Below are 25279 nucleotides of genomic sequence, written 5' to 3' on the forward strand. Positions count from 1 at the left end.
AAAAAATATGGGAACAGCAGGAAATCTCTAAGACAATTAAAAGTCTTATTATGGAAATCTTAGGATATTAAATAAACAAGAAAAATTGCCTAAGAGAAAAGCTTCTAAATTTAACACAGCAAGAGAGAAAAAGAACTTGTAGAATACAACAAATTCCAACTACATTACGCCAAAGAGTTCTCAAAAATACATCATGGATTTAGTGGAGGTGGCAGTACAGCCAAATCGTAGTGGGACTTCATTGGAGGAAGTTATACAAAACTGCCCATCACTGCAGTCCAATATATATCCCCAAAAAACATGAATCAAAAACACCCAAACTGTTTCAAACAAATGCCTTGGTGAAAAAACAGTGAGAAAACATTTATTGGCCTGTTAGAAATACATCATGAATCCAGATATATAGAGCTGATGGTAGAATTGATAAAAAAAAAAAGATTCCAAAAGTGCTGAAGAATATAACACAGTATTGACACAATGTAACACAGTATACTTTATTTGCCAATTTAAAATAAGATATACTCCCGTTTTCCTCATGACAACATCAAACAGAATCCTAAATTAGTTCCTTATCTCCTTCCAAAATCTGCCTGTAGCATTTTAAGATCTGCATATGAGGACTGATATTTTGAAAAGTACTTCCACTCATAGATACCTGCACTCAAGTGAAAATAAAGCCTCAGCTTAGAGGAAAACATCTGAGTAGCACACTACAGCAGAGTAGAAAACATATTGCAAAAGCATAAAGGAGCAGAAGGCACCAAAGTAAGAAATCTTTAAAGATTTTGTAGCACAGCAACAAGTAAGCAGAGTTACATTCTACATAGTGCAACTTCAGTCTGAAAACAGAACATCCAGCATTTCAATTCAGATATATCCATTATTTATGATAGAAGAAATCAAAGTAAACATGGCTCAATTCCATTATGAAATGATCTATCCTGTGTCCATGACTAAAAATGCAGAATTAAGTAAACCCAAACTTGCCCTATGAAGTGTTTTTAACCCCAGTCCTTAAAAAAATAAACTTAAGTAATGAAGGCTTTAAAACATCCAGGTGATGTTCTCTTCATAACCATCACCTACATAGTGAAAGAACCGCATCTTCCACAGACTGGATGCCAACAACGTGTGCAGCCTTGCCTTCAAGCTGTGTTTGCCACGTCTGAAAACCCTGTCCTAGGGACTTCGTCCAGCTGCCTTGTGTTCCCAATAATGAAGAGCACTGAAAACGTTATTGAAAGGCAAAGATCTACATTCAGACACAACTCAGGCAGAGGCATGTATCAGCATCCCTTCTTGTTCATCCTGGCTGAACACCCTGGGCACTCCTAGTCAGACAGAAGGTGACCAGGGCCTTTTCTGCTGCCTAATCCTTTAAACATATTTTGAGAAAAAATGGGTGAGTGTTTCATTGCAGAAGATGCTCCAGCTCCGCTGCAAACTCCCCTGTGATGCAAAGAGCTGGTTGGTGATCAACACCGCAGCATGTAATGCTTGTAACAGCAACAGTTTAAAAAAAACACAATCATAAGAACTTCTGCCTACGTTATGAGATTAATGACATAAATCTGGGTATGGAATAAAGACAGTGAAGTTCTATTCAGCTGCAGTCTCCCCCTACTCCTCAAAGTTTTTTATAGTGACATGGGTACTCAGAAATGTTTCTACTACTCACTAGTAGAATGATTCCATTCCACTAAAGGAACCACTACCCATTCTACTACTATTTTATATGCTCCATCTGCAAAAATACTCAAAACCCACCCGAAGAGCAGCCATCCTACAATGCTACTTTTTAGAACACAGTGAGGATAACCAGATTCCTACCCAGGGTTTTCTGCCTGGTTAGTGGCTTCATGGCTCAAGTCTGCATAAGCAAATTGAGTTTCACAGCAAATGGCAATAAACCTTCATGTTTTTAAATCTATCCACAAACACAACAATGCTTTATTGCTTCCTGTCCCTAGCTTTGCTAGACTTTCCTTTGACTACAATACAGAACTGAACTAGCTGCATTGGTGGTAGAGCTGCTCAAGCTGGCAATGAGGTAACTTTTTGTTAGCTATACCCCATGGTATTCAGCTGTGGAATGTTTTGTACTTGACAATCCATAGACCTTGTGAGGGCACTGTGGGGAATTACTTGCTGTCAGTAGGAACTGCAGAGCAGCTTTCCTGCTGGCTCTGGAAACTAACAGGGAGCTCAACATGTTAAACAGAGGATGCCAAAACAGGGAAAAACAACTGTGCAAAAATGTCCATGAGGAATCTCTGTCCAAATACAAAAGCAAAGACATTCCCAATTTGAAAGGGGGTAGAAGGAGGCTCAAAAGGTCATGTCTTGATCTGCAGTGATCTGTAGCCTCTGACTTAGATGCAAGCAACATTCCCTGTTACCCTACGATCTCCAGGAAGTACATGAAGTAGTGACTGCGTAACTTTTCATTCATCCCAGGGGACTACCCCAGTATTAAGCTAGCATGGGCTTCCAAATTTTCCTGGCTGCAATCCAAGGGGCTGATTCTATCCAAAGAAACACTCCATGGCAAAAATGCCAGCACTCTACAGTCAGTGCATCTGTTCTGACACGCATGAGAATGGTGCAGGGTCCTTGGCTGTGTGTTGTATTCAGCCCAACACAAAAGCAGTTATTCACTTTCTAAATGCACTTCAAGATGTGTTTCCTCAGCTTTTAAAGGGTGTTCATTAGAAGTGTTCATCTAGTTTTGCAGTCAGCAGCCCTTATGGGTTAAAGGAGAAACAAAGGCTTTATCTTTTATTACTGGTTGGCACTGTAACAAATGCAGTTGTTGCCATTGTTCTCTGCCTTAGGCCAGATGGGTAAGCATAGTTTAAAAATCAAAATAAATCAGCAACAAGGAATGGAGTCTGTCTGCATTCCCTGAAATTCCTTTTGCACCCAGCTGGAATGAAAGTTGAAAAACGCTAAATGTTTTTGCTCTTTCTTTACCACATTTCAGATGCCCCTAAAGCACTGCCTCTCCTCTCTGAAAGAATGGAGAATAAATCTTACCTAATAGAAGCTGCCTCTTGATTTAGGATTTTCACATAAAATGTTTTCAGCAACTAAAGCTAGAAACGTTCTATAACAGGCAGCCATCCAGAGCCATCAAGTTGTGTCAGATATGAACTACTAGCTCTGCCATGGTCTGGTCTTAACAAAAGAGCTAAGAAACTTGTTTCTGGCCTTACTGGAAACACTCAGAAAAGTCACTGTGAAATCATTTATGTTATCTTCTCTTTGCCTTCTTAAACTGACACATACTGCTCCAGACAACCCTCACATGGCTCCAGGGCACAAAGGGTAGCTTACCTTTCCACTTTGACATCTGTCCTGAGAGACGGCTGGTGCTGGTTCAAGTGGGATTGTACCGAACCACAGAAATGCAGGGGTTGGAAGGGACATCAATTCATCATCAAGACCAATCTCTCTGCTAAAGCAGGAACCCTATAGCAGGTCACACAGGTAGGCATCCAGATAAGTCTTGAATGCCTCCACAGAAGGAGACTCCACAACCCCTCTGGGCAGCCTGTTCCAGTGTTCTGTCACCATTATCATAAAAAAGTTAATATGGAACTTCCTGTGTTCAAGTTGCAAGTCTCCTTGTCTCATTAATGTTTATTAACATGTAAAGGGAGGTGGGAGGCAAATGGATGAGGCCAGGCTCACCACCAAGAAGAGCCTGGTCTCATCCATTTGCCTCCCACCTCCCTTCAGATATTTATAAACATTTATAAGATCCCCCCTCAGTCTTCTTTTCCCCGGTCTGAACAGATCCAAGTTAATCAGCCTTTCCTGATATGGGAGATGCTCCAGGCCCTTTATCACCTTTGTGGCCCTCCATTGGACTCCCTCTAGGAGACAGAAGATAATTTCAGACAGAGCGAATAAAATCTCTACAGTGTTCTGGCACTGCTTTTGAAGAAGCTACATTGCTCCCACATCACACTTACATGTTATGGGACAAACTCTGTTCCTGTCAGGTGCACTAACAGCCATGTATAGGAAAAAAAAAAAAAAAAAAAAGACTTAAAGGAGTAAACCCTAACCTAAGCCAGCAAGGAAGAGCAGTAATACCAAGAAAGGTTTGATTCTATGTTCTGCAATATGACATTTTGTTCCAGTATAACAAACTGTTGCATAAAAATATAATTTCTCTTTTCCATTAGATAATGAGTATTCCTTGGAGGATAAACTTTCTTTCCACTACATGGAATGGAGTAGGAAGGATAAGTTCAGAAAAGGCTTATTTACTTCTCTAGAAACACAGTATTTACTTATTACATATGCAATTGGTAAGTCAAGACTAGCTTTCCTGAAGCAATTTCCTGCATATTTTGCTAATCTTAAACACTATTAGTGGAAAAAAAGACAGGGAAATGGAAAACGACATTCACTCACACTTGCTTTAATTACACTTATGTTTGGCCTTGAAATGAGTGCAAATAACACAACTTCAGAAAGAGTGAATAAATTTGTTCAACAGTTGCCACTTTGGTCCTCTTTGTGGACCTATTCCTGGGATCAGTTCCCTAGACCCCTTTAAAGTTGGTCTCTTCTGAGACTGGTTTCTCAAATAGAGCCATCTGCATTGGTATGACCGAGGCCTCCCCTGCTGGGATCCCTTTGATGCACTGGCTACTGGCCATTGTAACAGTACATATGTACGTACATGACCCCTCCTGTAATACAGTATTGGCAAGTATAACCTACTGCGAGTTTACTCCTGATAAATACAACTTATCATAAAGCATATCTGCTGCTACAGGATCGACAAGTTTGTAATCTCTAAGTATTTTCACTACCAGAGTATTAGTGATGTTTAATATGCTATATATACTGCTATATTATGATTTCTAGTATCTCTGAGTACCTTATCACTACTTCTAATTGCTGCTACAATTACTCTGTACTACCTGTGCGCCACCTAACCCACGCTTTTTTGGATTTTGATGTCTGGTTGCATAATAAGAGTTGTAATACACATAAAGATGGGCAGGATGCACCTCAAAGCAAAATAACTGATTTCTTTTTTCTTCTGAAAAACGCCAAGTAAAACACCAAGTGTTCACTTACTTTAGATATATTTACTCAAGATTATTAATCTTCAAAAGGGCAGTTGCTACAAATTCTCAATAGCAATGACTACTTTGGGAATGTCAATAACCCTGAGGGTGCACATTTTTGGTCACCCAGTTCAAGTCAGAGTATTCATATTGCCAATAGTGCTACTCTTCTGACAGCGCTTGCTGCAGGAAACCTAATACTATTACCTTTCAAACACACCATCATTTATCTTTTTTTCCTGCTGTAGCAGTTGCTATTTTTTCATATTTGCAAATCAAATTATATCGATAATCCCAAAGGAAAGCTTCTGTATCTTCCAACTTGCTAATCTTTTCTAAAAATATTATACACACTATTAAAAATTTTGTGGGAAATGAACACTTATTCTTAGGCCTGCATGGAAAATCCCAAATTAGTGCATTTGGCTTAATTTCTTCTTATATGAATCTAAACTGAAACAATAAAAGCATCACTGTGGCACTGGAATAAAGTCCAAGTGTATCATGAAAACCATCATTTCACACAGGATGCAAATACCATGACTAAAAAATTAAAGATGTTTGCTACTGACTCTTGTGCTATCTCAAAAGAGATTCTTAAACACCAACTAATATTTTGAAGACAACTTTGCACTGTAAATTCTAAAGAAGCAAACAGTTGTATTTGCATGCATAGTTCATTTTGTCACATTTCTGCAAATTGGATATTTACATCGTCTTCAAAAACAATTTAAGCCAAACATTTGGTTTCTAACAGATGTCAACTGCACTTGACAGCAAATTGTCATAATAATATATCTTTCACGATGATACTGACAATACTATTTCCAAATCACACACACTGTTATGCAATGTTTGCTGCTCTTACACTGTTCTGATGCTGCATCCCGCCTACCTCCTTTGATCCAGCACCATTAAACCAACATATTAAAAAGATTATTGTTTTCTGCCTTAAAAATTACATGCCTGCTAGAAAAAGAACAGCACATCATGTAAATGTTTTTAAGATCATCAGAATCACAAGCATTTTACATCCTCCCAGGCAACTTAACATCTGCTGAAAGACTGGTGGGCATTTTAGTGCCACCAAGCCAAAGGGACCTGAAAGTTGGGACCATACAGTGGATTTCCAAATAAAGGTACTCCCTGACACAGCCATTGTGATTCACAAACCTATGTGATTCATAAAGCAGGCATTAAAATACCTAAACGTTCTTGTTTGTTTTTTCATTTTTTTTCTTTGTTATTAATTACTACAAAAAGAGTTGAAAGAGCTTCTGCAGTAGTAGAAATCAATTATATGGGATAACTCTGGTCAGACTGCAACTTGAACACTGTGTTTGGTGTCAGGCCCCTCACTACAAGAAAGACATGTTGGCCCTGGAGCATGCGAGGAGAAGGGCAACAAAGCTGTGCGGAGCACAAGTCCAATGGGGAGCAGCTGAAGGAACTGGAGTTGTTCAGTCTGGAGCAGAGGAGGCTCAGGTGAGACCTGATTGCTCTCTATCACTATCTGTAAGAAGGTTGTGGTGAGGTGGGAGTTGATCTCCTCTCCCAGGTAGCAGAGATAGGATGAGAGTGGTCAGGCAGTGGAACAGGTTGCCCAGGAAAGTGGTGAAGTTGTCATCCCATCCCATTTAAGGAAAGAGTGGAGATAGGGACATGGTTTAGTTTGCAATATTGGGGGTAGGTGGATGGTTGGACTAGATGACCTTAGAAGTCTTTTCCCATCTCAGTGATGAAGGGAAGGGAGAAAGAAAGGAAATTCTGTGCAGCATGTTCCTGCATGCCAATTCACATGGCTGACCCTATGGGGTGGTTTCATAGTGATGGACAGCTAAAATCCATTACACTGCTCTCAGAAAAAATATGGAAAAAATATGATGAAAAAGGGCTCAAGAGTTGAGATAAGGACAGTGAGATTGCTCTGCGCAGTGTTGCACATAGAGTACCTCCTGCCCTCCTACTGCACTGACCTTGGCATCTGCAGCGCTGTTTCCCTCACATTTTCTCTCTCCTCATCCCCAGCTGCTGTTGCACAGCAGTTTTTCCCTTTTAAAATCTGCTTTCCCAGAATCACAGCCAGAGTCGCTCCTGGCTCAGCTTGGCAGCAGCAAGTCCCTTCTGGAGCCAGCTGTAGCTGGCTCTGATCTGGCATGGGGCAGCTCTACGCTCACAGAGGCCAGCCCTGCAGCCCCTACTACCAAAGCTTTGGTGTGCAAAGACAATACTCTGTGTCTGGCCATGCCATCAATTGCTAGATGCAGTAAAAAGCAGAACTGACTAGGAGCAATTTTGAACTTCTCAGTCTGGATCAATGCACCTTCACAGAGGGACAAATCCAAACAAAAGCATTTTTGATCAGCAGATCATTACCAAAAATAGTCCAAGAACTGATTTAGTTACCTCCTCCTCAGATAAACAAGTTATGAAAAAGGCAATGGAATCCAGAAACAGCTCAGTCCTCTTCATGGTGCAGACCTATATCAACTAGGCTTGCATGGAGATAAGAGAGCAGTATTATGTCAAATAATCTTGGAGTGTTTGACGGAGGTTTTTCCGACCTTGCTACAGTCAGAGTATTGTGGCAAACCCCAGGTAGTTCAGCAAGTATGAAAGACAGCTTCTAACCCAGCAGATTAAAGGGCAAAAACCCACTTATTCCTAATTTCTAAACTGTACAACCACAGACCAGAGTTAAATTACTACTCAGTTGGAGACAAAAGAAGAACACTGACTTGAAGTTTTGCCCGAGGCAAAAATACACTGACAGCAAATCCCTTCCTATTTTAAGAAAAATCATTCTCTCATCAGTGTACTCATTTGCTGGTCACAGCAGAAAGGATGGCACACGCATTATTGATTTGGGTGTGTAATTCGGGACATTCATCCTTTGTGAACCTCTGAAGGCTAACAGATGGTGGGTCATCTTTTAATTCCTGATTTCTAATGGCTTTTATTCATACTCTTGGAACAGCTGCTGCTGTTGCGCTTCATCTTTTCGTGGAAGTCTGTTATCCCTGGATGCCTTTTTATAGATGTTTGGCTGAGTAGAGTTTGGACCTGATTGAAATATATGATACTATTGTATGTTTCAGGAAACTTAGCAGACCAAATACCATTAAAATGCCTCTAAAGCTGTAAATGGTACACCTTCCTTTCTCCAGGATAAGTTTCAGTCTTGTCATTAAAGAAAAGGGAAGAATAGTTTAATCTTTGAGGTTATAATGCTAATTTTTTTTCTCCCATCAGTAAAATCCTTGCATCACAGGAGTCAAAATTTGCTATGTACAATAAACCTCAATAGCATTTTTTTTTGCACTAAAAATGAATCACAGCTGAAAGCAAATTAAATGTTGAGAATTTTCAAGTGGCTTAGATTGTATTGGAGAAATAATCAAATAAGACTGACAGATACAAAATAAGGTCTGAAAATTCAATTGTTTAAGAAAATAACCTTGAGAATATCGCAAACAGGCAAGAAATACAACCAGTTTCAAAAAAGAATTGACAACAACAAAAAACATGCCGGGAAGATTATTTCAACTGTCAAATACAACTCTATTCATTGCTGTCAAGCAATCACTATTTATCTCTTCTTCTGTATTTTCTCAAACACATCTAGGTGCTGTAACCCTAAAATTGGCTCCTAGATTTTTTGAGCTCTCTCTCTTAAGACCAGATGCAACCCCACATTTGAGCTCATCCCAAACTGGGAGCATGGAGTCCAACTAACATTATTCTCAAACTGGAGCCAAAATATGCCTTGGGTTTGGATGAACAGTAAAGAGAGCTTGGACCCAGCCCGATGGGTGCATCTGCAACGTACTTCAGTTGCAAAATGGTTTGGAGAATGGGGGAAATTTCTTGGCAGTCAGTAAGACAGATGGAGTGCGGTTCAGTTGACCCATGTAATGGTCACTCTTGTACTTGAGGGAAACTCTTGGGAAATTACTAGGTGTTATTGTACCAACACATGTTGGATCTGTTCAGCTGTATTGTGGCTTTTTGAAAGCTCAATTTGTCTTTCTCCACTTGAATGGCAACAGATGTGTAACTTTGCTCTCTATCGGGTGCATCTTATTTTTCCATTATTCTTTTTCTACTGTAGCATGAAAGCTTCACTAGCTTCTATCAATTTGTTTAATTAATTGCTATTCAACATATGAAATATCAGCAGTCTACATAAATGTTTCTGTATGCCAAAAATGAATTTCAGTGGGAATGCTAATGAACTCTCTCTATGAAAAGATGACCCACTTGGTAGATAAGGGAAAGGTTGTGAATACGTTTACCTGGATTTTGGTAAAGCATTTTAGTAAATATTCTTTCTCACAGTATTCTCAAGGTTTTGGATGAGTAACTATTTGCTCAGTAAAAAACTGGCAGTGCAGCCAGGCCCAAAGCATCACTGTGAAAAAAGTTAAATCCGTTTGGTAGCCAGACACAAATGGTGATCCTCAGGGCTGAGTATTTGGGCTGGTTTTGTGTCATATTTTGCTCAACAATCTTGATGAGAGGAGATTAACTGCCTCCTCACTAAGTTTGCAGACGACTCCAAGCTAAATGAGAGTGCCTGAAGGAAAAAAGGTTCTACAGAGGGATCTGGATGGGTTGGATAGGTGGGACACATCCAGCTGTTTGGCGTTCAGCAGGATTGGTACTTGGTGCTGTACGTGGGTGACAACAACCCCAAGCAGTAATAGAGGCCCAGGGAAGAATGGCTGGAAAAGTGCCCATAAGAAAAAGACTTGGGTATGCTGGTCGATGGCCAGCTATCGTGATCCAGCAGTATGGCCAAAGAAGACCAAAAGCCTTCTGCAACAGAAGCAGCATGGCCAGCAGAGCTTGGGAAATGACTGTCCACCTGCATGCAGCACGTGGCACTAAGTGACACGCTTCAGTGGTGGGACTTGACAATTCAGAATAAGGTCTGTATTTGATTATCTTTAAGATCTTTTTCAAACCAGGTATTTTCTGATTCTATTTCAATCTTTCTGAGCTGATAAGACCTTTGATACTCAATGATCTTCTGTTCACAGTCAAAGCTCTAACACCTTTCCACTTGTCACGTTTTGAAAGAGTGATAAAAACAGTATTGAAGTTCAAGTGTTTGTGAATTTTTAGCGGGTACTCCTTCAGCCAACATGGTTGATATTTAGACAGATAATACATGGGAAAAGCAGGATGCAAAGACTCCTGTTGTACACAGGAAAAAAAAAACCAAACAGAATGGAAATTTGACACTGAAATTAGCTGAAGAGCATGTCAGTGAAGTACAAGCCACTAAGGAGGCAGATCCAAAAGGTTAGAAGTTGATATACTCATTTTTTGTTTTGAATCTTTACCCTGAGTCCCGTAACACAGGATGTGTTTTTCTGCCCCTTTTTGCACGTGGCAACGTTCAGTGAGCCTGGCTACGAGCGCAGCCTGTCCTAACAAAAGTGAATATTGGACTCTCTCAAAAGTTACTTTAAAAATATAATTTACGTCAGCCTGTTTCATTGAGTTTTTCTTCACAGAGAGCAGGTTGTCAGGATAAGATTATGGCTCTGGCTGACAATGGCAAATTGGCTGATTTACTTTGATTTATTGAAGGCCATGTGGCATCTTGATTAAAAGTACCATTATGTATTTTTAGAAGGGAACACTTTAGATTAATTAAAATCTGACTCATTGATAGGTATCAAAAGATAGTTAAAATAAGTGAGCAATGGCTGTTGAAAGGACTTTCCATAAATCTATTGCTCGTTCACTGTCATTTCTGTTTCACTGATGATCAATCATCAAGTTTGCAGATAAGGCAATTTACTCCTCTCAGGTGATTAACACTTATCAAAATGCCTTTTTAAAGCCCAGCTATTCAATAACTCATTTTTGGAACAGGCACGCAGATCATAACCATAACATCACAGCAAGCACACAAGCACTGAGTTAAAACAAGATAGTCAGGTACTCCCAGATAACCTCCTCCAAAACAAACAAACAAACAAACAAACCCACACCTCAGCTACTGTTGGTTAAAATAACAGTACACAAACTATGAGAGACACCACTTCCAAGGCTGAAGGCTGAGACAGCCCAGCAATACTGTGTCCTATTCCTGTATACCAAAAGAAAGAAAAATACTAGGAAATCCCAAGGGATATTACAATAATTAGCCTAATCACTAGAAGGGGTAGAAGGGGTACCTTACTGTTGGATACACAATAATTTATTTTTATTTATTGGCACTGGAATAAAATTAGACACTGAATATTTCTAGCATTTTATAGATAAAGGAAGGTAAGGTCTAGTGGAAATACAAATCAGATAAACAAACAGAGATTTGATTTCATTTCCCAGTTTCCAGCAATGAGGCAAGATTTATCTATTTTTCAAATAAAGTTTCCTTTTTTCCCTCTATCAAAAAATTGGTGGGATATATCTGCCTGTAGAAGCTGCAACAGATCTCAATGGATAAGGAGACCATCATTTTAGGTTGTCCTTCAGACACCCAAGACCCCATCAAGACAGTCTTGAACCACTGCATCTCACACAGCTTGCTAATCCATGGAGCAGAGAGTTCTGGGGAGTAACTCAATTTCCAAAGCTTTGTGCCTGCTGAAACCTCATATTTACAGCAAGTATAAAGAGAGCTTTGTTACTGACACTTCTAAAAATGTATCAAAACATTTTGTTCAGTGATAGCAAAGACTCTCTCTCTCTCTCTCTCTATATATATATATTAGTTTTGTAATGAGATTAAATGAAGACCTCAAGGATGGCTTCTGATATCTTTGCTCCCATTAATATATTTGCAGCCATATATATGGCTGTACCTATGACATAATAATGTTATATGACTTGAATGGTTCCCCATAAGCAAACAACTTGGCACAACTAAGAAGTTTCTACAATCGAAGCACGGTTCACACATGAAGGGTGAAAATTCACTGAAACATTACAATGACCTGCCATCTTAAAGCAGAGAGGAACAAGAGCTTTTGGATTCCAAGTGCCAGTTGAGTGCAAATCCCACTACCCCAGACCTCAGGGGCCCTTTCAATGAGATCTGTACCATTTATATTCTAGAAATGTTTTGGCTTTTTTGGCTCCGTATTTACTGTCCCTCCGAGGACATTTTAACTTCAGTTTGATTTTTTTTCCTTCATCTAAAGCATGGGTGTCTGACCTTTTGGCGTGCTTGGACTGCATTAAGGGAAGAGGAATTATCTTGGGCCACAGATAAAATATACAATATAGTTAATGTATATAATGACAAAAACTTGTTCTATTTTTATTTTAAAAAAAAGAGGCAGCAACAAAAACATAAAACTAGCAGGTTGGACATGTTTGGTTTAAAGCTTAATTCATCAACATAATTCCTGTAAGTATGTTCTGTCATATCATTTTTGTTGTATACAATACCCTGTTTTTTCTACACTTCAAAATACATGTTCCTAATTGCACTGTGAACTGCTGGGGCAGATTCTCTTCTTTCTCTTGTCTTGAGTTGTAGAAACAACTATGATGGCTTAACAGTGGATAGATGAAATGTAAGTTATCCTTCCCAACATACATTACCTTATATTTTTTATTATTTTATTTTTATTATTTTATATTTATTATTTTATATTTTATAATTGTCCAAAAGAATATTCTACTCAAATCCCACAGTTATAGTCGGTCTGGTGATTACTGTCCTTAGTTTTCAGTAATCTAAGAATTGTATTTATTGGCAAGATGCTTGTGTGATATTTCCAGAGACAGTATATAATTGAATTTAAAATGTATTCTTGATGTTCACAGAAGCAATAAAACTGTCACCTTCTGCCTGCACATTTAAAATTTATCCCTTGAAAGTAGAGGACAAACACATAAAAAGATCATTACTATTTGCAAATGTGCAAAGGATACAGAAAAACAATGCTAGTCTCAGGCTGGAAGTTAAAACATTAAGCAGATCCAGACCGAAGTGGGAATATTTATTAAACTATTCTGAAGTCACTAAAGAAGAAAATGCTCCCCTTAGTAACTTCACTAAGTCCAATTTACTTTATTTCAAAAACATAATTCCTGTAAGAATGTAGAACCTTTATGAAATTAGAATTAGTTCCCCGAAGTAAAAAAAAAATGTTTATGTCACTACTTTTCTGATATACATATGGAGCCAAAAGACACTATCAGCATTTCAAACCTATCCCTACTCAGAACAAAACTTCAGTTTACACACACACACCAGGTTCAGAAACCTATCACTGTCTTGCAGCAGATAGGTGTTTCCATGGACCTGGGACAATGGAGATGCCATTGTCTTTTTTCCTTCTTCTAAAGTGATGTCCATGCACACCTTCTAGTTTTTTTCTTCTTCCTTTCTGCTTCATATACCTCTGTTCAGCTTTTTTTTTTTTTTTTTTTTTTTTCGACAGCTGGATTTGTATTAAAATCACTGAAAGCTCCAAGCTAATCTGTGCCAGGGGACTGGGAATGAGATTACATTCAGAAAATCCAACAATTTTTTTGCTGTCTTGAGCACTCTTCTGGTCCTTAACCACAAGCAACTGGCTCTTAATCACGATGTTTTTAATTCCCTTCTTAATTTTTATTTATCTATTGCTAACAAGGAAATACACATCCTTGTGGACCCTGCTCAATGCTCCTTTTTTTGCTTGCTCAGAACAAAACAACATTAACAGGTAATGAAGCACATCACGAGTCATTACCCCAAGACTCCTGGGACACTTCTGAAAAACAAGAAACAAATTCAAATCCATCTTCTGCTCATATGGATTATTTGTTAGTAAGGATGAAATATTGTGTATGGCCTTTTTTTCCAGTATCAAAATAGACTGAATTTGGTTATTGCAACCCAGGATCAAACCCCCGTTGTTTCACTGCATTGTATTTGAAAGCCTGGCTGAGAGCCATCCAGAAAGTACATCCAAGCTGATGGGTTTTCCTCCTCTGCCTGCCTTAATTCAAATACAAACGCCTCCAGGAATACAGATGCTCTTCAGTATGTAGAATGTTTTATGCTCCACGCTGTTGTGGTGCTGAAAGCTTGTTATTCCTAAAATACTTTGTAGAGTTATTTAAACATACAGAGCTGGAAATGATTTAAGCTAGCAGAATATTTTAGTTCATGCTCCAGCAGCAGGTAAGGTTGCTGTAGGTAGTTTGTATCCCCAGTTTGACACCACTTTGCACTTTGATCTTCTCACCCTCATTCTGAGTAATCATTTTCTGATTGAATTCAAGCTAACAGGAGATCTTATCTTTGGGTAACACCATCTAGATGCAGTTGATACCTTTTAAAGGGAAAAAAAATAACCACCAAAAACACTGGAGGAGCCACATCTCCAGATCCTCATGACAAAAAAAAGCCATCATTCCAAAAGAAAAATGAACCCGAAACATTATTTTGATTAAAACTCAAAAATTAGAATCATAGAATCATTTGGATTGGAAGGGATGCTATCGAGTCCAACCCCCCTGCAGTAATCATGGACATCTACAGCTCCATCGGGTGCTTAGAGCCTCATCCAGACTGATCTTAAATGTGACATCCAAAAATTACTCAGGAAGGATATGTATTTACTCCTCCAAATGAACAACTGTATTACAACTTAGTGATGCCATTTTGGCCATTCAAAAAACTATTCTCAGGGACTGTCACACTTCACCATGTAGTTTTGATTGGAAGACCTCAGGAAAATGCTCACACCATGGAAACACTCCTCTCTCAGCCTTTGCTGAGGAACTGCTCCATGTGCATGGAAATTATCTTAATTAATGGCCTCAAAAAAAAAAAACAAAACAGCTCATGGGAGCTAAAGACTCCTGAGATCAAGACCAAGCACAGTAAATACTTGTATTTCTTTGGAGAGTCTCTTCACTAGGAATCTCCTCACCAAGAGATATTAAGGAATGCCCCACAGCAAGTATCTGATTGTTCCATGGTTATAGCACTATCCTGAGAAACAGGATCTGGGTCAGCCCAAGAATGAGGAAAGAACTCAATCTATCAGATACAAACCCATGTCCTGTGACTCAAAGCAGACTGAAGAGCAGAACTCTACTTTATTCTGATTTGCTGAAGCTCCTGCACTCACATCTTGTGTCACTTTCTCTGCAAGCTCCCAAATAGGAGCCATATTTGTTTTGTTCAAACCAACACAAACTCAGCAGTTTCAGTTCAGTGAAGGAGAAAATAAAGCTCGTTAAAAACCTTTCCTTCTGTTCACCAAAAACCCCTCTATCCCAGGCACTCCCAGTAGAAGGAAGAGCAATGTCAATAGGAAGTTGTCACATTACGTAAGGAAAGTTTTCGTAAACATTGTGATACAAAAAGAGATGCTGTAAACTAGGGGCAAGGAACATAAAAATAAGCACTTTACCAAACCTGTGATCTGTGGGATTTAGTGATCAAGCACGTTCACTTTAATCAGCAGGATATCACACGGAACGAAAGCTTCTAAATGAGATATACCATTGTAAATGCCAGTGGATACTTCCTGTAACAATTTATTTTCTGCTAATTATATTTGCCTATCTGTAGATCAATGCTTTCTGTATCTTCATACTTCATCTTGTTAAACCATTCTGAAGGGAAACTACTATTTGCATAAGGCAGATTGCTAATTCTCACAATAATTACAAATAATAGAGGAGACACACAACTGAACAGCTATTTCTAATCGCATTAAAGGCTTTGTACTTTGCTAATACACAACAATTGCCAGGTAAAAAAATATATATTGTACTCAGAGACTTGAATGAAGATGTGCTTTGCGAACTGCATAAGCAGTGCCTTTGTCAGCCTTCAGGCATATCACAATAAAAATGAGAACTTATCTTCCTCAATGGGTTTTCCTGCTGGAAAAGCATCTTCACATTTGAATGAGCAAATAACCTTTCTATTGTCACGCTGTCACAATATACTGCCCCCATAACAACAGACCATCTCAAATAATTTCTTTAACCGTCAATACTCAAACGTGCACCATATTTCTCCTGCAGCTATAAACAGTTATGGCATTACACTTTTCTCACTCCAAGGCAGCAGCACTTCAGCATCCACTGCTTTCCTATTTAATTCACTTCTGAACTCCCCGATTCTCTTTTCTTCATCTGTGTTTGTACATTGGTGGACAATCTACATCCACAAACAGATTCTACACACCTTATATTACTCTGCCCCGCCAAAAAAGTAGTATCCTATGGCCACAAACTAAAAATGCCTTATTCTCACAATACTATGGGCTTAGGCTGAAACAATAGAAGATGCATCAGTACCATATTCCAAGCACTCCCTTTGAATTTCCTTCCCTGTAAAAGCCATTGATTCATGCCACGGACATCACAAATATTTTTTTTCTCAGTTTTGAAGATAAAAGCCCTAAGTAACGCCATGAGTTATTTAAACAGAAGAATAAAAATCATCAACTTCATCATATTGTTCATCTTGTTCCAAGTTACAGGAGAGAAAAACACACAGAGGACACAGACATGATGTTTGGAAGCATGTAAGTCATTAAGAGATACAGAAAACATCCCCAGCGGCTGTCCAGGTATTACGGCAAGCTTTGAGCCACTGCCATTCAACATAATCCATTACCCAAGTCCAGAACACAATGGTAATCTCATTCTGCTCTCACCCATCACCTTAGGTGAAAATCAGGAATTAATGCACAGGCCAGAAATCCTATTGCCTACCAGATTGGTATTTCCAAAGATAATATTACCTGTGAGAAATCAAAAGAGCGTGACAGTATACTTAGAAAAATTGTGAAACCCCAAGCCTGTGAATGTTTTAATACGGCCAGGAAGAAGAAAATCTAAGGCAGACCAGAATGTCATAGGTTTAAGTGTTACTCATATCAAGCACTGCTCTTCACCTCCTGCTAGTCTGCCACCTCCTTCAGAACCCCATAACTTAAGGGGCACTACATAGCAAAAGCCAATAAAAGTTAATGTCAAAGACAGAGATATTTAATTCAAGAAAAGCCTGGAATACTTGCTTTGCTCCTAGATACACCCATCACTGATGAAGCTGATGATGGGAAAAAAACAGGGAGAAAGTAGGTGATCAAAGACCACCAGAGGCCATTATTGTGCATGCACAGAGGAACATTAGCATATATTAATAATTTTTTGGAAAAGGATGAATATGTATGTCTTAACAGTTTAAACATAGAACTTGAACTCTGAAGGCACGTACTTGATTGAAATCACCCAATACATATCGAGAGGAATCAGGGAATGCACCTTTCTAACACCACATTGGAGTTAGTTTTCTTCCTGGATTTCAGGTGACAACTTGAAGTGTATTTCAAGTACTTATTAAAGTCAACTTGCTTCTTTGGTCTGCCAAAATAGCTACTGACAATCTTGTCTACTTGTAGAAACAGCTTGTGAATAAGACATATTGGTATTCTAGTATATAGAATATAAAAGTGGATAAATACAGACTGGACTGGCATAACACATTGTATGGGAACTGCTGAGTCACGGCCTGAACCTCTGATTGATCACCTGAGGCCAGCCATGAGTCAGCCAGAGGAGCACAGGTGAAGGCAATTCACCTGTGCTGCCGGAAGGGGTGGAGCCTGGCTCCTAGACCTATTTAAGAGCTGGCTACCACTGGGGAAGGATCTTGTCTGGAGATCCCCTCTTCTGATGCTTTCTGTAGATAAGCCTAGCATATGGGTAAGCCTTCCATTTATTTTCCTTATTATCTTAGTCTACTTTGCCTAACTCTTGTTCTTTTGTGATTATAACATCTTAATATCCATTGATTATACATACACAAACCATTTTCCGTACTGGACACTTTGTACAAGTCTAAATGCAGAACGGATCTATGTCCCATATGAACTGCCTTTATTTTCCCATGAATATAATGCAATGTTATCACAATATTTCACTCACACCTCTAATTGTGCCCAAATACCAAACTAGCAGCTTTTTCTCTGCTCAGAGGCTTCATGCTCTGCTGTCTCTTCTAGAAGCTACATCTTTTTCTAATGTCAAATCCAAAATTAGATGCGCTACTCCCTGCCAAAAAGTATCAAAGGGTGGCCTTCCTGCACACTTCCTAACAGACAGCCCAACAGAGGGCTGAAGTTTAATGAGCTATTCTTTTGGAAGCATGCCCAGTTCTTTACTTAATTTGGCCTTTAAACTCTAATTCTGTTCAGCATACATTGATGTGCTCCCGGGTTATGCATTGTGACAAGACAAATTCAAAGACCCTGTCCCTATTTATAATCTCACTGCAGTTTATTTCACGTTCAGCAACATGGTTTATTTTCAGTCATCAGCTGTTTCATCCAGATTATTAACAAAGACTAAAATCACCCCTCAGAAGGATCTACTCCAATTCATGCATTTTAGGTTCCCATGTGTATGGATCCATTTTGCAGAGGAAGCAATAATTAATTTTATCTCATGAGGAAGACTGCTAAGCAAAACAGACCTGGCTGGCCTGAAAGGGTCAAACAGGGAACATGCGGCTCCTCCTGAAAGGGAAGGACTGCCATGTGAGACTGGCAAGCATAAGCTACAGCTTCTTCATTCCGTGACCAAGAGCAGAACGTGTTCTGTGGAGAGAACGCCTTTTGATCACTGTACTGACCATAATCCACAAAGTGCTAATTAAGTAATGATGTATTGCTGTCAGCTGCATGAATGTTATCTGATTACTCCTGTATACTCTGTACCTGTTATCTGTATACTCCTGTAGCTAAAAGAATATAAAAACCCTGTAACAACAATAAACTTTGCTTCTTGAGCCACCAGAGCCTAAGCCTGTCTGTCCCAGGCGTCTTCAGCTGATCTCCGTCATTTGGTGCCGAAACCCGGGAATCTCGGACTCCAATGACAAAGGCGTCGCTTCCTCCCACGAGCCGCGGTTGGTAAGTTGAAATAGGGAGGTAAGGACTAGGGAATTGGACAGATTGTTAAATAAAATGGGACAAGCTGCAAGTACTGAACGAGGCATTTTTTCTGCAATGCTGAAATCATTACTAGTTGCCCGAGGAGTAAAAGTGACTCGGGGTCAGATTAGTCGTTTTTTTAGATTTTATAGAGGAAGTATGCCCCTGGTTTCCCAGGGATGGAACTATTAATATTGAAACTTGGAACAAAGTAGGTGAAAGACTCCATGGCTATTATGCTGTGCATGGTCCTGAGAAGGTACCTATTGATAACTTTACGCTTTGGACTCTAATAAAAGTATGTCTCAGAGGAGACACAGGAGATGAGAAGTGGCAGCGGACCACTCGCTCAACAGAAAAGTTATATCCTGCCTTGCCGCGATCAAAATCTCTTGATCATATCCCTTCGTCTATGCCATCGGCACCCCCACCCTCCCCTCCCCAATATGAGCAACCTTTGATTTGTAAATTAGCAAACGACTTGCCGCCTTGTAAACCTCCTGGCACTAACATAACAAAGGATATTTTACCCCCTGATGATTGGGGAGAATTAGAAAAAGAGGCTGCTGAATATCACCATAAGGACTTAGCGGCTGTATTCCCAGCGTTACAGGTTACTAATGCCGCTGTGCAGACACAACAGATAGTCGATCAGGCTCGATCAGATCCCCTTGCTGTTTTGCCTGCCTTTCGAGCAGGGCGAATGCCTCCCCCGCCTGGAGCAGATGCTTTGCTTATGCAACAATCTCCTATGCAATTGGCTTTGAAAGAAGCTAGGAAAGCTGAGGAAACAATAGATGAATTTTCTGGGCAACTTTTCCCATCTCAAGTTTTCCCTGTCATACAGTATCAACTTGCAAACGGTGGCATTCTGAATGATTATGAGCCTATTCCTTTTAAACAACTGAAAGAGCTTAAAGCTGCTAATATTCTTCCCCCTTCTGACTGGAAAAGCTTGGCAAAGGCTGTGTTAAGTGAAGGTGAATATTTGCTTTCGACTTCCGAATATGCGGAACGGTTCTTCTTGTGCCCCTTTATTACCAGTTCCTCATTTTGGAGTGAACCCCAGAGGATTAATGCCTAATGATTTATGGCAGATGGATATCACACATGTACCTTCTTTTGGAAAATCTTCTTATGTCCATGTAACAATTGACACTTTCTCTCACTTTGCAGTAGCCCTCAGCCTTGTCTGGTGAAAAACTCTCTCATGTATGCAACCATCTTTTGCATTGTTGTAGCGTTATGGGAACACTGAAATCATTAAAAACTGATAACGGGCCAGCTTATGTAAGTAACGGTTTTGCAACCTTTTGTTGACATTTTATAATTTACCATAAAACTAGAATTCCATATAATCCAGAAGGCCAAGGCATAGTAGAAAAATTTAATCATTTAATGAAAACTCAACTAAAGAAAATAAAAGGGGGGACATGAGGAATTAAAGATACTCCATCCTCTATGTTATCACATGCATTATTTGTTTTAAATTTTTTGACACTGGATGATGATGGAAAATCGGCTGCGAATAGATATTGGAGTAATAAAACAAGAGATAAACAATACAATATTGGAGAAATCCAATGGACGGTAAAATTTATAGTCCTGATCCTATACTTATTTGGGGCAGAGGATACGTTTGTGTTTTCCCTACAGATGAAACCTCACCATGGTGGATACCGGAGAGATATGTCCGACATGCCGAAAACAAAGATGGGAAAACTGCGAAGGAAGATGCAGAGACTGACTCTAACCCAGATGTGGGAAAGAAAGATGCAAGTGAAAATACGACTCATGGCCCTAATCCTTAGTACCTTTTGGATCCTACCCTCCTATCATTCATCCAGTAACATGGGATGAACCTGTGGACATTCCGGTTTACAACAATCAAACAATGTTTATGGGGCAATATTCAGATGGACACATAATAGAGTTCTCTGCGCGTTTTAATTATTCTGGAAAGGTTGATGGTATGCCTATATGTTTTCAGATGAATCAAACACAATCCCTGTGTGAGAAAGTGGTAGTGCAAAATGATTGGGATACCAATGTTTCAACAGGAATTCATTGGGCTCTGAATTTTCTCTATATAGATTTAGCTAATGGGACAAGAGGTTCTGGAACGCCTCCCTTAAATTTTCCTTTATGTCGAAATACGTTCACTCCAAAAACAGAATTTGCACCATTTTGGAGAGCATGTCGAGCTAACGAAACGGTGTGCATTGATTCCACTATCTGTGATTGGAATATGATAGGAAATCAAGGGTGACCAATTAATTTGGTCTCAGGAATTTGGACAAAAAACAATCATATGTTCTATTCTAATTTATGGAAAGCAGTCGCAGCCATGGAAAAAATCAAAGCAAAACGATTAAACTTGACTTGGATTCAAATAAATAATAAATGGGCAATGACTGCAGAGAGTTATACAACTGAATTTTATATGCGAGCTTGTGTTCCAGAACCTTATGCCTTTTTAAGCGGACCACTAAATATTGTGAATAGCATAGTGAGTTGTACTGATTGTATAATCTCTAATTGTCTTAATAGTAGCAGTAGTTCCTTCTTGTTAGTGAAGCAACCCGATTACGTCTATCTTCCTGTAAATTTGACACATTATTGGTATGCTGATAAGGGAATGGAAATTCTCCAAGAAACTTCTTTGCAATTAATAGAGAGATCTAAGCGAATGGTCGGATTAAAAATAGCCGGCATGGCTGCGCTCATTGCTGCCATAGCAGTAACTACAGTTGCTTCTATTTCTTTAACAACTAGTATTCAGACAGCAGCTTATGTTAATGAATTATCAATTAATGTATCTAAAGCGTTACAAAATCAAGCTACATGGGATGAAAAGATTGAACTGCATCTCAATTCCTTAAAAGATACAGTAGTCATCCTGGGAAGACAGTTACAAATTATAGCTACTCGTGAATCTCTCTTGTGTCATGCAGAATACCGAGCTATCTGTGTGACTCCTGTTGAATACAATAATACCAAATTCTCTTGGAACAAAATACAAGATCATCTTCAAGGCATATGGAATAATGCGAACACGTCATCAGATCTTAGGGAATTGAGACAGCACATTCACGATATGATACAATCGCACCGTATAGATCTTTCAGTAGCAACTCAAACTACTATATTTATAAGCCCTCTAAAATCTGCATTTCCGTCCTTCAAATCATTTAGAAAAGGAATTTATGGGCTGATAGTCATTGCCATAATAATAATAATAGGAATTCTTGCTTGTCCATGCTTGATGAAAATGATAACAAATAGATTCCAAAATTTGCATATAAATCTTAAAAAATTGGAAATGGAAAACACAAAAAATAAACCATCACCACCTCTGTTCTAATGAAATAGAAAAAGGTGGAATGAAGAAGACTGCTAAGCAAAACAGACCTGGCTGGCCTGAAAGGGTCAAACAGGGAACACGCGGCCCCTCCTGAAAGGGAAGGACTGCCATGTGAGACTGGCAAGCATAAGCTACAGCTTCTTCGTTCCGTGACCAAGAGCAGAACGTGTTCTGGGGAGAGAATGCCTTTTGATCACTGTACTGACCATAATCCACAAAGTGCTAATTAAGTAATGATGTATTGCTGTCAGCTGCATGAATGTTATCTGATTTAAGTATTGTATACTCCTGTAGCTAAAAGAATATAAAAACCCTGTAACAACAATAAACTTCGCTTCTTGCGCCACCAGAGCCTAAGCCCGTCTGTCCCAGGCGTCTTGAGCTGGTCTCCGTCAATCTCAAAGCTCCTAAGACGGTGAATGCTACTTCATTTTCACTTGAACAAATGTATACTTTTGGCACACATTAATCCCCAAAGGATTTCCAATCAGCAAAACACAGTGATGTGAATTTTTCAAATGAGCGCATCGTAAGGGTTTTATGTTTATTAAGAGTTAACCGAAGTGATAGATAATATCAGACTCTCGAAGAAGTCTTTATTCTTTCTGAAAAGCACTTTTAGTAAAGGTTTACCAAACCTTGGGGAAAAGAGGAAAAAAAATTCAGGAACGTGCACATCAATTTCTATTTCTACATCAGTCTGTTTCTCATCCACAGCTGGGTTAGCTGGGCAACACAGTAGTTGTCAGCTACCCATAAAGAAAGATTAAATGAAGGCTAAGCCTTTTGATATGCAAGTTTGCTTACTAAAACATACGTACTCTTCGCACCATGGCTCTCTTCAAAAGTACTAGCCAACCTTTTCCAGCAGAGGAAAAAAAAAAACACTTCTCTATAATCTGTTATTTAATTCACAGTTATCGAAACGCCTCCACTTGTGGATCTGTACTGGATCTTTCTGACTTACTGTATAATCAGTGAATATACAGATGTTATAATTAAGAAATATATAGGAAATTTAGGCTAAACAGGTAATCATACCAAAGAAGAATGGGTGAAAAGCTTACCCATATCCTGGGCTCGCTGAGAGGATTCCAAGAGAAGCCATCTCCAAAAGAGATCCTTCCCTACTGCTAGTCAGCCCTTAAATGTCTAGAAGAGGCTCCATCCCTTCTGGTCACACAGCTGAACTGCCTTCACCTGTGCTCCCAGGGCTGACTGAGTGCTCACCTCAGGTGGTCAGAGGTTCAGGCCGTGATTCAACAGTTCCCATACACTTACAGAAAAGAAATGTCAGATAATGTCAAGAAGTAACACCTTTCTTCAACTTCTGCCATGGTCCTCTATTAGAGAAGGCTTGCTTTCTCAATTAAGGCTGGTAGACAAAAGTGTCATTGGTGTCACTCCTTTCCAATGACCTTTTATTTCTTAAAAGAATTAACATCACCTAAGTACCACATTACTCTGCTGGGCATCACCTCTGCAGTGCTATCCCAAATTTACACCATTTCCCAGCCATGACACTCTAACTTCCCATGCTTTGAATCAAGCTGCAAATCTTTCAACCTAGGCAATCTGTTCCAAATCTTTTTTTAAAGCATCTTTTGTAATGGAGGCCAAAGCAGGTTCTTAGCCAATATCATCTTACTAAGTACTACTAGCAGTGCGAGGGGGAAGCAGCAAGGACAGAGGCTGTTATCATTGAGCCTACTCAAGACTGAGCAACTTCACAGCAAACTTATGTTTCAGTGAATACTTCATAAGAAAGTGGACTCCAAATTAATGAAGTGCTAACTACTTTCTGATACTATAATTCCTGCCTGCACCTTTCAAACCAAATCTCAGCACTACGCGAAATCTTTTATCTTCCCTCAAACTTCATACACAATTTTAGAGTTTGAGAATGGCCTAAGCACAGTCCTGAATTCAGAGAACATCTGTAAGAGACACAGAGTGAGACAGGAATTAAACATGAAATATTTACTCTTTGCCCTGCGAAGCTGCAGCTTTTATTCATGCCTTCGTTCCCCTCCTAGATTCTCAGCTATTTTCTTTCTGGCTGTGTCTTAATGCTTGGCACTCCATGCCGCACCAGACATTGTCAATGACAAGTTGAATTTGTCAAAGTAAAGTAACAAATTTGATAATATAATTACAGTGTATTTCTCTCATGCAAAGCGTGTAGAAGTTGCACATTAAGGTCTTCTCAAGAGCTTCATGAAAAACATTCTGCAAGTCCCGGAAGTAGATGAAAATGCATGGCATAGCAACTAAATAGAGGTTTTGAGCCTCAACCGCTGTCTTGCACAGGTTGCTACAGTTTTTAAGAGTTTTATCACATCTGTTCACTTTAGACAACATAAACACAAGGATAAAAATGAAGTACATGATGGCTGTGTTGCCACTGCGACCTCCTCCAGTGCATCAGTTTGATGTTGACATTTCCTATTGTGTTATGTGGTTTCTCCATTGGAGCTGGACCTCAGAATAGGAGTAACCCAACTGCCTCTCACTGTTAAGCCAGGATGGCTGCAAATAACTGCAGCCTGGCATTCCCATAAAGCTACGGTGGTGTTAATACTGTCAGGAGGAGGAAATCCCCATAAGCTTTCCAGCAGAAAGCTCTCATACATAAACCACAACCTCCAGTGTGCAGAAACACAGAAAAGAACCTAAATACAATCACATAGAGGACCAGAAAGATAACTGCTGTTTTTGTCATTTTAGTGTCCATCAGGTCACTGTAAAAATAAGCCTCTTTAAGACCCAGCAATGAAACTAATGTTTCACTAATGGTACACTTAGTCATCAAGTTAGTCTTTCCACCAGCAATTAGGCAGTTGCCATGGTAATAAAACTGATCCTGCCTGACCTATTTTTCCTACAAGTGGTGGTCATCATATGAA

The 25279-nt window shown here is 39.3% G+C and overlaps 1 protein-coding gene and 2 long non-coding RNA genes across 5 annotated transcripts in view; 2 read left to right on the forward strand and 1 right to left on the reverse strand.

Annotated features, from left to right (window-relative positions):
* The window catches only part of PRKG1 (protein kinase cGMP-dependent 1), a 400374-nt gene that overhangs the window by 146495 nt on the left and 228600 nt on the right, over positions 1 to 25279 (reverse strand). The gene's annotated exons all lie outside the window — the stretch shown is intronic.
* On the forward strand, positions 18611 to 22719 carry LOC128077956 (uncharacterized). The gene is made up of 2 exons (XR_008205231.1): positions 18611 to 18721; positions 22594 to 22719. It is a non-coding gene; the product is annotated as an uncharacterized LOC128077956 (long non-coding RNA).
* LOC128077948 (uncharacterized) lies at positions 18808 to 20832 on the forward strand. The gene is made up of 3 exons (XR_008205219.1): positions 18808 to 18988; positions 19623 to 20299; positions 20666 to 20832. It is a non-coding gene; the product is annotated as an uncharacterized LOC128077948 (long non-coding RNA).

The sequence above is a fragment of the Tympanuchus pallidicinctus genome, unplaced genomic scaffold, assembly GCF_026119805.1.
Source record: "Tympanuchus pallidicinctus isolate F22 unplaced genomic scaffold, pur_lepc_1.0 scaffold16, whole genome shotgun sequence".
In the NCBI taxonomy this organism is placed as follows: Eukaryota; Metazoa; Chordata; class Aves; order Galliformes; family Phasianidae; genus Tympanuchus; species Tympanuchus pallidicinctus.